Below are 13,326 nucleotides of genomic sequence, written 5' to 3'. Positions count from 1 at the left end.
ATTTCGAGATTCTTTCATTTGCTCTTAAAACATTTCATTCTTAATTAACCAACCGCTTCTATGAAGCGATCCCATCCTGAATGTGTTATCCTCTCCCTCCATTTCCTTCAATCTCATTTCTTTTTTTTTTTCTCTCTTTATCTTTTTTTCCTAATTATGTAACTTTACCCCTCCCTTCCCCTCTTACCATCACTCTCAAGTTCGTCTAGTTCATGTCTTTAATGTACACTTTTATCAACTCTTTATAAATATAATCTTTTATCTCTATTTTTAACATTTTATTGTAAACCGGCTCGATACCAGTTGATGGTCGGTATATTAAAAGTTAATAAACTTGAAACTTGGATGCTTTTAAAAAACTGCTAAAACGCCATCTATTTTGTTGTATGAAATTCGCAGTATGAGTTGGTGGGTGTTGAACAGCTGATTTGCCTTAGGATTATTGAGGTAGACATTATTGAGAAAGGAGTAGTATTTGGATGACATTGTTTTAACAAATTATACAAGGATGCACAACATATAATATGTTCATATAATGATTCAAAATGTTGTGTGATCGATCGTGGAATCGGTGCCACGATCACACAACATTTTGAATCATTATATGATACTAGTGTTTAAGCCCGTTACATTAACAGGTGCTGGAATAGATGTGTAGACTTTGAGCACAATGGGGCACTGAGGCCTTTCTATCTCTCCGTGGCCCTCTGTACTTCTTTTTGTTCCTCTCTGTGGCCCCCTGTCTGTCTTTCTGTCTCTCTCCGTGGCCCCCTGTCTGTCTTTCTTTCTGTCTCTCTCTGTGGCCCCCTGTCTTTCTTTCTGTCTCTGTGGCCCCCCTGCCTGCCTGTCTTCCTTTCTCTCTCCATGGTCCTCTGCCTACCTTTCTGTCTCTCTGTGGCCCCCTGCTAGCCTGCCTTTCTGTCTCTCTCCATGGCCCCCTGCCTGCCTGCCTGCCCGCCTTTCTGTCTCTCTCCGTGGCCTCCTGCCTGCCATTCTTTCTGTCTCCGTGGCCCCCCTCTCTGTCTCTCTCCCTGCCCCTCTAGCCACCGGCGCCGATTTAAGCCATTGATGCCGATGTTGATATCGTGTGCCGAGACGCTTTTCTGTTTGGTGAATGCGTGGTGAAGGCGGCAGGGGATGGGAGAGATGTGCTGAGCTAGAGGTGCAGAGCGGTTGCTGCTGCTGTGCGGGATAGGTAAGTGCAGAGCCGGGCGCAGCTCCTCACAGGCCACCTCGGGGAGTGGAGAAGGAGAGACTGGTGGAAACCGCTCACCTTATTTTTGTGCTCTCTTTCTCATGAGGATAAATGAGGGGAAGGACTAAGTGCGAGTTGAGTGGAAGGAGGGAGCTGAAGACATACTTTTCCGGGTTATCTGTTCGCCTGTGAAAAGGCTTCTAGGATCGCACAGTTTCGGCTTCCTCATTGCTTCCCTGCTCGGCGGTGTACTGCACAGGCACGGACACACAGAGTTTGAAGTGCGCATGCACGCTAAGGGTTTTATTGTAGTAGATTATTGTCATGTCTGTATTTTATGCTAAATAGAATTTTGATTTTTGTATAATGATTGAATTGTTGTTTGTGAAGATTTATTGTGAGTTTTGATGTGCTCCATCTTGTAAAAGGCGGACTAAATATTTAAAAAAACCATAAACCATACTGATTTTGCAAGGAGTATAACATTTACTTAATTTAGGCCCTCTTTTTTACTAAGCCCCGGTAGAGGTAATGCCTAGGGCACTAAGTGATCTGATGCTCATAGGAATTCTATGAGTGTCGGAGCATCTAGTGCTCCTGGTCATGGTAGAAACCTCTACCGCAGCTTAGTAAAAGGGCTGTTATTTAGAATGTCCAGGACTTGGCATGGTAAGGGGTATCGCTGGACTTTGGTATCACTATATACTGATGGATGCAATTCAGGAAAGACCCTGGATGCCGGAAATGTAGGCCTACAGTTCTGGCACCTAGAGTCCTTGGGAGCCATGATTTTGGAAGTGATGCTCGTCAGTGATTGACACGTGGCAGGCGCCTGCCGCAGCAGGCTCCACTTAGAATCAAGACCAAAGAGTCCTCTTCCATTTTTTGAGTATGTTGTTCAAGAAGAGTAATTCGAGATTCCTGAGAGTCTAATTTAAGCTCCATTTTTGAAACACATAGCACTCTGAGCAAGCTGTTTAGACAAATTTTGGTCCAAAGGCACTTAAAAAGTTCACAAATCCTCCAAATTTAATAAAGATGGTCTCACTGGATTAAATTCAAAAACTGTGGTTGCAGGATTCACCACTCTGTTCAGTGATATTAGCAGAGATAGAAAATTGACCCAAATCTTCCAAAGTGGAAGCCTATCCGTTGACACCTCTCTCCAGTTCTGGAACTTCTGTGCTCACTGATATTGCCATTCCAGTAATGCCATTCCCTGGAATACTTATCACTTATATAGCGCTGAAAGGCGTATGCAGCACTGTACATTTTGACATTTATAGACGGTCCCTGCTCAGAAGAGCTTACAATCTAACTTGGACAGACAGACATGACTTATAGGGTTGGGGATGCAGAACCCAAGGTGAGAACAGTTAGGAGTTGAAAGCACGCTCAAAGAGGTGAGCTTTTAAATGGACTGTCAAGTTTATTAGGTTTTTATATACTACCTATCAAGGTTATCTAAGTAGTTTACAATCAGGTACTCAAGCATTTTCTCTATCTGTCCCGGTGGGCTCACAATCTATCTAACATACCTAGGGCTATGGAGGACTGAGTGACTTGCCCAGGGTCACAAGGATCAGCACGGGGTTTGAACCCACAACCCCACAGTGCTGAGGCTGTAGCTCCAACCACTGTGCCACACACTCCCCCTTGAACACGGCCAGAGATGGAGCCTGCCCTAGGGACTTGGGCAGCTTGTTCCAAGCATATGTTGCAGCAAGGCAGAAGAGACGGAATCTTGAGTTGGCGGTTGAAGAGAAGGGCACAAATAGGAGGGACTTACCAGCTGAGCGGAGCTCACGGGCGGATCATAGGCAGAGATAAGTGAAGATAGTGAGAGGTCATCTGAGTTAGTGCATTTTTAGGTCAGTAAGAGGAGTTTGAATTGTATTTGGAAATGGATGGGAAGCCAATGAAGTGACTTTAGGAGAGGGTTAATGTGAGTATAGCAGCTCTCCCAGAATATAATTTTTGCAGCCGAATTCTGGACGGATTGAAGGGGAGCAAGATGGCTAAGCGGAAGGCCCGTGAGTAGCAAACTGCAGTAGTCTAAGCTTGAGGTGATGAGGGTATGGATAAATGCTTTGGTAGTGTGCTCGGAGAGGAAGGGTCAGATTTTGGTAATATAAAGGAAGAAGTGGCAGGTTTTAATGATATGTTGTATCTGGGCAGTGAAGGAGAGAGAAGAGTCAAAGATGACTCCGAGATTACAAGCACACAAAACAGGAAGAATGAAAGTTTTATCTACAGAGAACGAGGGAAGCAGTGAGGTGGGTTTAGATGGGAAAATGAGCAGCTCTATTTTAGCCATATTCAATTTTAGATGGCAGTGAGAAATCCAGGCGGCAATGTCAGACAGGCAGGCTGAGACTCTGGTCTGGGTTTCAATAGAGATATTTGGTGCAGAGAGGTAGATCTGAGAGTCATCAGCATAGAGGTGATACTAGAAGCTGCATGAGGAGATCTGCGCTCCAAGTGAGCAAGTGTAGATTGAGAAAAGGAGTGGTCCCAGGACAGAGCCTTGAGGTATACCAATCGGTAACGGGAAAGCTGTGGAGGAAGAATCAATATTGCATACACTGAAGGTGCAATGGGAAATATAGGAGAAAAACCAGGAGAGGGTAGAACCGTAGAATCCCAACATGGACAGCATATCAAGGAGTAGGCGATGATCAACAGTATTGAAGGCGGCAGACAGATCGAGAAGGATGAGGATAAAGTAGAGAGGCCTATGGATCTGGCCAAGAAGATGTCATTGGAAACTTTAGTAAGGGCAGTTTCCGTGGAATGCAGTGGGAAAGCCTAATTGAAGTGGATCCAGAATAGCATGGGATGAGAGGAAATCCAGGCAACTGCAGTGAACAGCACATTCAAGTAACTTGGATAAAAAGGGGAGGGAGGAGATGGGGCAATAGTTGGAGGGACAATAGTTGGAGGGGTTCAGAGAGGATTTCTTGAGAAGGGATGTGACAATGGCATGTTTGAAGACATCAGGGACAGTTGCAGGGGAGAGCAATAGGTTGAGGATGTGACAGATAAGAGGGATGACAGAGGGCGACATAACACCAAGTAGGTAATTGGGAATTGGGTCGGAGGAGCAGGTAGTGGGTTTGGAGGATGTGTGGTTTTCTCTTCAGTGATCTCAGAGAAAGAGGAGAGGGTGGCAGATGTTGAGGGGAGTGAAGACCACCAGTGAAGACCATTAGGCCTTCACCAATGACCTCATGACAACTCAATGTACTGATATAAGTAATATATATTTTATTAATAATCAATAACAGCTTACAGAAACAAGTCTTTCAGCCCATTGAGTTAACAGAACGTATACTTCAAGCTATTCATAATTGTCATTTTTTTTATCAGTTCATTGATTGGACAACATTTATACTTTTCTGAGTCATATTGAGCATGATGTCCTGTTTACCAAAAAGGCTTGCCTAATTTCCCGACATATGTCCTTTTAATATCAAGAATCATCAATTTCCAAGCAAGGGCTTATATTATTCTTCATTTCTCTGCATAGTTTGTCAATTTCATATCTTTGTGGTTGATCTTATTTCTGGTAAATCAACTTAACCTAGGTTATAGAGATGTGTTAATTTTGTTCTGATGTCAGTAATTTTCCTTTTCTCACAAACAAACTTCTTGTTTTCCATGGTCAGCATGCCTGTAGTGAAAGATGAGTTTTGCTTTGCTTATGTTAGCAGAGAGATGTAACAGCTTGATCAGGGTGTTTTTTCAGGCCTATAATGGTATTGTCATATTTCTGTTAATCTGGGGATCTCAGGTGTCTCTATCTTCACCTCCAGTTTCATAGAGGTCTTACCTCTTCACCTGCATGCACCTGTACAGGCTTTTTCCTTCCCCTTCCTCAGGAGGTTAGTAGAAGGGGCAGATGGAGGGAGGGGAGAGGGAAGCAGCCTGGTTGAGAGCTCAAAGTGAATCTTCTGAAACTTAAGAACATAAGAAATGTCATCTCTGGATCAGACCTTCGGTCCATCAAGTCCGGCGATCCGCACACGCGGAGGCCCTGCCAGGTGTACACCTGTCGTAATTTATAGTCCACCATATCCTTATATGCCTCTCTTAAGGAGATATGCATCTAGTTTGCTCTTAAAGCCTAGGACGGTCGATTCCGCAATAATTTCATCTGGGAGGGCATTCCAGGTGTCAACCACTCTGAGTGAAGCAGAACTTCCTGGCATTAGTCCTGAACCTGTCCCCCCTTAGCTTCATTACATGTCCTCTAGTCCGTGTCAAATTGGACAATGTAAATAATCTTCTCTGCTCTATTTTGTCGATTCCTTTCAGTATTTTGAAGGTCTTGATCATATCCCCACGCAGTCTCCTTTTCTCAAGGGAGAACAATCCTAGTGTTATAAGTCTATCCTCGTATTCCAGTTTCTCCATACCCTTCACCAGTTTTGTTGCTCGTCTCTGCACCCTCTCCAGCAGTTTTATATCCTTCTTTAGGTAGGGAGACCAATGTTGGACGCAGTATTCCAAGTGTGGTCTGACCATTGCCCTATAAAGCGGCATTATAACTTTCTCCGATCTACTTGAGATTCCTTTCTTTATCATGCCCAACATTCTATTTGCCTTCTTTGCCGCTGCCGCGCATTGTGCCGACGGCTTCAGGGTCCTATCTATCAGTACACCCAGGTCCTTTTCTTGTTCACTCTTCCCCAGAGTTGCACCTGACATTATATACTCGTATTCCTTATTCTTATTGCCTAAATGCATTACCTTGCATTTCTCCACATTGAACTTCATCTGCCATTTCTCCGCCCATGTTTCTAACCGACACAAGTCACTCTGGAGTTTCTCTCTATCCTCCTGCGATCTGATCGCCCAGCATAGTTTTGTATCATCTGCAAACTTGATGATCTCACTGGATGTTCCTTCCTCCAGGTCATTGATATAAATATTAAAAAGGATCGGCCCAAGTACCGAGCCCTGGGGTACACCACTAGTCACTTTCTCCCAGTCGGAGAACTTCCCATTTATGCCCACTCTCTGCTTTCGGTTTTCCAGCCATTTGCCTATCCATCTTTGTATATCCCCCTCTATGCCATGGCTTTGTAGTTTCCTGAGAAGTCTTTCGTGTGGAACTTTGTCGAACGCTTTCTGGAAGTCCAAGTATATTATGTCCACCGGCTTCCCACTATCAATTTGCTCGTTCACGGTCTCAAAAAATTGGAGTAAATTCGTCAAACATGATTTCCCTTTCCTGAATCCATATTGACTGGGTTTCATCAAGTCGTGTGTGTCCAAGTGCCAGACCATGCTATCCTTGATCAGTGCTTCAACCATCTTGCCGGGGACAGACGTAAGACTCACAGGTCTATAGTTGCCCGGTTCCCCTCTCGATCCTTTTTTGAGAATTGAGGTGACGTTCGCTATCCTCCAGTCGTCCGGTATCTGTCCAGTTCTGATTGTCAGGATTGCAAGTTTTTGCAATAACTCTCCGATTTCAACCTTCAATTCCTTTAAGACTCTAGGGTGAATTCCATCCGGTCCAGGGGATTTGTCACTTTTAAGTTTGTCGATCTGATAGTATATCTGGTCTAAATCCACTTCAACTGTGGTGAGGCTGTCTTCTATTTCTCCTGCAAACACTTTCTCCGCTTCAGGTATTGTTGAGGTGTCCTCCTTCGTAAAGACGGACGCAAAGAAGGAATTTAGTTTGTCTGCGATTTGTTTATCTTCCTTGATGTACCCTTTTCTTCCCTGGTCGTCCAAGGGTCCGACTGCCTCTTTTGCAGGTTTTTTCCCTTTCACGTATCTAAAGAAGGGCTTGAAGTTTTTGGCCTCCTGGGCTATTTTTTCCTCATATTCCTGTTTTGCATCCCTCACCGCCTTGTGACATTTCTTCTGATCATCTTTATGTTTGTTCCAGGCTTCGGTTGTCTTTGTGTATTTCCATTTTTTGAAAGAGTCCTTCTTTTCTTTTATGGCTTCCTTCACCTGTTTGGTAAGCCAAGCCGGTTCTCTTTTGCTCTTTGATCTTCGATCTTTGGAAATCCTCGGAATGTAGAGATCTTGTGCTTCTGTGATAGTATTTTTCAGTAGGGACCATGCCTGATCTACCGTTTCAAGTTTGTCCACCTTCTTTTCGAGTCATTTTTCTACCATGGCTCTCATGCGATCGTATTTACCCTTTTTAAAGTTCAAGGTGGTGGTTAAGGTTTTGGCATGTTTCCCTTTCCCGATGTCAAGTTTAAAGTTGATTACATTGTGATCACTCATTCCCAGTGGAACCATGACTTCCACTTCTGTTATCGGTCCCGTGAGGCCATTTAGGACCAAGTCCAAGGTGGCGTTGCCTCTTGTCAGCTCTTTTACCATTTGTTCCAGAAAGCAATCCCCTAGCACCTCCAGGAACTTGGCCTCCTTGCCGCAATTGGAGGTTGCTAGTTTCCAGTCTATCCCTGGGAAATTGAAGTCTCCCAATATAATTATATTGCCTGTCTTGCATTCTTGTTTGATTTCCTCCATCATTTCTGAGTCAGTTTCCTCCGCCTGTCCTGGGGGACGATAGTAAAGGCCAATTTTCGTATCTGCGCCATATTGACCAGGAATCTTGATCCAGAGTGACTCAAGCTTCTCTTTCATTTCTGTTGTAACCATTTCAACAGAATCTATTCCCTCCTTAACATATAGAGCAATACCTCCACCTTTCTGCCCTACTCGATCTCTTCTATACAGCTTGTATCCCTGTAGTACTGTGTCCCATTTGTTTTCTTCATTCCACCATGTTTCTGTTATGCCAATGATATCCAATATGTCATGTCTTGCTATTGTCTCTAGTTCCCCCATTTTGTTACCTAGACTTCTAGCATTCGTATACATACATCTAAGTTCCCTTCGTGTTACCTTTTTGGACCTTCTACTCTTGGCCTTCCCTGTAGTTTCAATTACGGTATCCTTTACTGCTCCTGTGTTATCACCCTTGTTTGCTGTGTGGTCGTCCCCTCCTGTGTCTGAATTGTCCCTTCCTGCTTTTTCTCCCTTATTTGCCGTGAGGTCGTCTTCTCTTGTGTAGGAGTAGTTTTCCTTGGCTTCTTCGTCGGGGCATCCTGCTATCCGTGCCATCGACCGGTGGTCGACTGTCGGCTTTCCCCTATCTTTCAGTTTAAAGCCTTCTCGATTGCCTTCTTCATGTTGCCTGCCAAAACTCTTGCTCCTTCCTTGTTGAGGTGTAGTCCGTCCCTTCTGTAGTACTTGCTTTTTCCCCAGAACGCCGTCCAGTTGCGCACGAAGTCGAAGCCTTCTTCTTCGCACCATCGTCTCATCCAGGCGTTGATTACTTGCAATTCCCCTTGTCTCTTTCCATCCGCTCTTGGTACTGGGAGGATCTCAGAGAAGGCCACCTTCACCTCCCTGATCTTCAGTTTTCTTCCGAGTGAGCGGAGCTGGCCCTTCAGCTCTTCCCTGTCATACTTCCGCCCGCTCACATCATTTGTTCCCACGTGGATAAGCACAGCGGTATCCTCTCCCCGTGCGCCATCTATGATCCTGGAGATCCTGTTGGTCACATCCTTCACTCTTGCTCCAGGCAGACAGGTGACGACTCTGTCCTCTCTTCCTCCTGCGGTGTGGCTGTCCACATGTCGTATAATGGAGTCGCCTACGATGATCCCCATCTTCTTTATTCGGGGATTCCTTGGGGGGCGTAGGTCCACGTCCTTGGAGTAGGGCCAGTCTTCTTCCTCCAACGATACTCTTGAAATTGTTTCCTGTTCTTTGGGTGGGGCGATGTCTTCCTGTGCTCTCACTATTCCTCCTGATGTGCGGTTGTCTCCTACCTCGTCTTTGGTTTCATCTGTGTTTGCATGGGTGTCTTCTTGTATTGTATTGTATTGTAGAAGAACTCCGCCATTGTCTGGGGAGAAATTGAAGGGGGGATAGATGACGAGGGTACTTTGAGTAGGAAGTTAGTATGGTAAAAAGACAGCGAGAACTTGAGCTAAGAGAAGTGGTTAAGTAGATATAGTATTGTTTGGCCAGTGAGAGGGCAGACCGGAATGATGTCAGCATGAATCTGAAGTGTATGAAGTTGGCATGGGATTTAAGTCAGGGCGTTCAGCGAAATGAGCGCAGGTAGCGGATGCAGGGGGTGAGCCAGGGTTAGAAATTGGAGGAGCAATGGTATCTAGAGCAGAGGAGAGAATGGTCCATGTTTCCCCGAAAATAAGCCCTAGCATGATTTTTAAAGGTTCTCCCAATATAAGCCCTATCACCAAAATAAGCCCTACTTAAGATTGACCCCCGAAGCCTCTCCTGAATTACCCAAACACTCCCCGATTTTATCCTTGACACTAGTGCTGCCTGATTTGACAAAAAAATCAGACTCGTCAATTCAGCGACATCCCCCCCCCCAAAAAAACAGTAGTAACGCTCTGAGCGGGCTGTTTCGCGGTCTTCCCCACTGGGGCTGGGCCTTCCCTCTGTAGCATCTTTCTATCCCTCCCACCGACCGTCCCACCTTGAGACCGACATACCTCCGCTCTGAAGCCGCCAAAAACAGCAGTTACAGCAGCACTCTGAATGGGCTGCTTTGCGGCTTTCCCCTCTGGGGCCTTCCCCCTGCTGACTCGCTGATGACATCATCATCAGATAAAAATAACTAACTGAAGGAGAGAAAACTCAAAATAAAACTCAGGACTGGTATTCCAACATAGATTGAGCAGAAGTATGTAAAATTGTGACCAGTTTAAAAACAAATATATTATTTAACCTGAATTGTAGAAGCCTGATATGAACATAGCCCCACTTAACTGGACATTTTTTCAGTGAAAACAGAGATGAAGAAATAATTTAGTTTTCCTGCTATTATCTTTATTTTCCTATGGTTGTCCAGCAGTCTAACTAAATTTTTGCTTCAGATGCATTTACAAAAGTTTTTAACATTAGTTGTTGCCTTGACAGTGAGTTACGTAAATTTCAAAGTTTCTCTTCGTCTGCCGTTTTTTTCACAATGTATTTACCAGTGTTTGTGCTCTTCTCTATTTTCTTCATTAGGATCTGCTTTCACATTTTTGAAAGACCTTTCACCACTTCTCCTATCTCATCATTAACAACCGCCCCCCCCCCCCTTTTTTTTTTTTTTTTTACAAAACCGTAGCACGATTTTTAGCACAGGCTGCGGCAGTAACAGCTCTGACGCTTATAGGAATTCTATGAGCATCGGAGCTGTTATGGCCATGGCCGGTACTAAAATCCGTGCTATGGTTTTGTAAAAAAAAAAAAAAAGGGGGAAAGAGGGTAAATCAGGATGGTTGCCATTTGGCCACCTTTTTCAATACATATATTATCTGGGCTTCCAAAATGATATTTTAGAATAATGCCCATGCCTCATGAAGATTTTTGACCTTGGTAAATGCTCTTTTTTACTTTTATTTCTAACAAATTTTCTCATATAGTCAGTCTTTAATTTTTAACATTTTTGCTCCAGTGATGATAGATTTGATTGTTTTCGGGATCGCTATACCATTGCACCTTGCACCAGGTTTGACGATGTCTGTATAAGTAAATTAAAACCATTACAGCAACCTTATAATGAATTTCTAATCAATGACTCGCAATAGCTAATATGCATGTCTCCTTGGAGAACAAGATACAAAGGGCTCCTTTTACGAAGCTGCGTTAGGTCATTAATGCTCAGAATAGCGCACACTACATTGCACCGCGCGCTAGACGCTAATGCCAGCATTGAACTGGCATTAGTTCTAGCCGCGTAGCGTGCGGTAATATCCTGCATGTGCTAAAAACGCTAGCGCACCTTAGTAAAAGGAGCCCTTAGAGTTGGGGTTACATAAGCCCCAAAAAAAAAAAGTTTTCACAGATACTCCAAACTCAACACTTTTAGGGTTCCTTTTATCAAGCCGCGCTAGCGGGGTTAACGCGTGACTTTTCATCACGCGTTAACCCCTGCGCTGGCCAAGAGGAGGCAGTAGCGGCTAGCGCGGCCAGTGGTTTAGTGCACGCTATTAGGCGCGTTAAACCCTAGTGCAGCTTGATAAAAGGAGCCCTTAAGCTGCTCCTAGATTCCTTGGATAAGTCAGAACCCTGAGGCAATAGGACCCTACTGGCCCTCCATTACTTTTTAATAAAAGAGGGGCCTATCTCTGGTCAAGGCTTGAAGGGAGCATTATAGAGGGCCACTGGACCAGCAAGGCACCGAGGTCTCCTACTGGAGTTCAGAGGGGCCCTCTGGTATACATGCAGCAAGATTTAGAAATTAGCCTTTTACAAAAATGTAACATTTTCCACTGGGGGAATGCCCAAGTAATTTCTTATGTAGTTTAGCTAAGCATATGCTTTTAAGTAGGGTTTTTAGTCTGAGTTTTGCACTAGTTTTAGAGAGATGCAGAAAGACTAGAGTGTAGGGGTGGGCTAGTGGCTAGAGCTGCTGTCTCAACACTTTGATGTTGTAAGTTCAATCCTAGCCTGCTTCTTGTGACTCTGGGCAAGTCACTTATCCCTCCATTGCCTGATTACTATTCAATGCATTGTAAACCACTTTCGGTGAATCTCTTCATGAAAAAGGCAATTAACAAATCCAAATGATGAATAAAATTCAATCTTCAAATATGAGAGAAAACAACCTGAAAGAATTTAAGGTTAAAATTAAGGTAAAATCTTATGATCCTCCATTTGGTGGCAGTATTAAACCAGAAAATAGGATAGATACCAAAGCAACTTCAAACATTTCCCATTGTCTAATAATGTGTATGATTAATTGTCACTTACTACTGTAGCTCAAAGGACATCTATTTTACATGTGTGATTACAGTTTGTTAGCAGACTGCACACATTTCTAAAAACATATTTCACGTACTATATAAACTTTAAATTCTTTTTTTTAATGACTTTCATATTATTTTGTGATATTCATGTTTTATCTTCATTATAAAATAGGAATTATTAGTTCATTCAAGTTTTACTAGCAGAATCCTCTAAAACATTTGCACTCGTGCCAGCATTAACTACTCCTCCCCAAGTGTAATCCAGATACTGTACTCCCTCTACCCCTCCTTTTCTTCCCCCAATGCTTTGCATTTTTCTTCTCCCCAAAACCCCAGCACTCTGGCACTCTTTTTCTCACTCTTCTCTCCCCCATCACTCTCTCCCTTACCTCTTTTTTTTTCTGGTATTCTCTCCTCCATGTGAAAACACAAAAATCAATCAGGACACAGAATGTTTTCTAATACACAGTAAATAATAAACACACTGCCACTCGAGATGAGTGACCCTGCTCTCATGTGAACAGGAAGTTGTATCAGCGGGTCAAGATGTGACAGAGAAAATGCTATGGATCAGCCTAGGCAGTTTATTATGGCTGCCGATGCTGGACACCAACATTGACATAAGGTTTGACTGCTGGTGGAGGGGGTTGGTAAAGAAGAGGTGCTGAGAAGAGAATGACACGGTGACAAAATTCATCACCATTCCCGTCCCCGCGGATAACCGCGGGAAACCATCTTCATGTCATTCTTTAAGGAGAGAGGGAAGAATCAGAGTATGAATGGCCACAACCACTGATCCGCAAGCTTTGCTTTGAAGAATGCTGGTGTAGAAGGACCGAGGTTGAAATAGACACTAGAAAATGACATGGGATTTGGGAACGGTGATGAATTTTGTCACCGTGTCATTCTCTAGTGCTGAGTCCTGGGGGCAGTGGGGGTTGTGGTCAGAAGAGGGTGAGATGCTGGAGTTGTGGGGGGAAGGGAGCTGGATCATAAAAGGTTGAAGTGCTGGAGTCATGAGGAGAGGGTGAAGTGCTGGAGTTCCAGGAAGATGGAGGGCAAAAGAGAGTGTGGTGCTTAGGGAAGAATTGAAGGGAGAAGATGGAAAGTGGTGAACTTGAGGTAGGCTGAATGAAGATAAGGGAGATGCTGTCTTGTGGTAGAGGTGGGTGGAGGCTGAGAGAAGAAGTGGGAGAAGTGCTGGTGCTAGATCCATAACAGAGAAGGAGGGGAAAAAAGTGCAGAAGAGAAGCTGGGTCTGGGGGTGGGATGGTAAGGTGACAGGAGAGAGAAGTGAAATGCTGGACTGTGGTGAGGAAGATGGGGATAGGGCAGGTTGTTGAGGGAGGGAGAGTGAATAAGAGAGATTCTGGG

The sequence above is a fragment of the Geotrypetes seraphini genome, chromosome 3 (assembly GCF_902459505.1).
Source record: "Geotrypetes seraphini chromosome 3, aGeoSer1.1, whole genome shotgun sequence".
In the NCBI taxonomy this organism is placed as follows: domain Eukaryota; kingdom Metazoa; phylum Chordata; class Amphibia; order Gymnophiona; family Dermophiidae; genus Geotrypetes; species Geotrypetes seraphini.
This window is presented reverse-complemented; position numbering follows the sequence as displayed.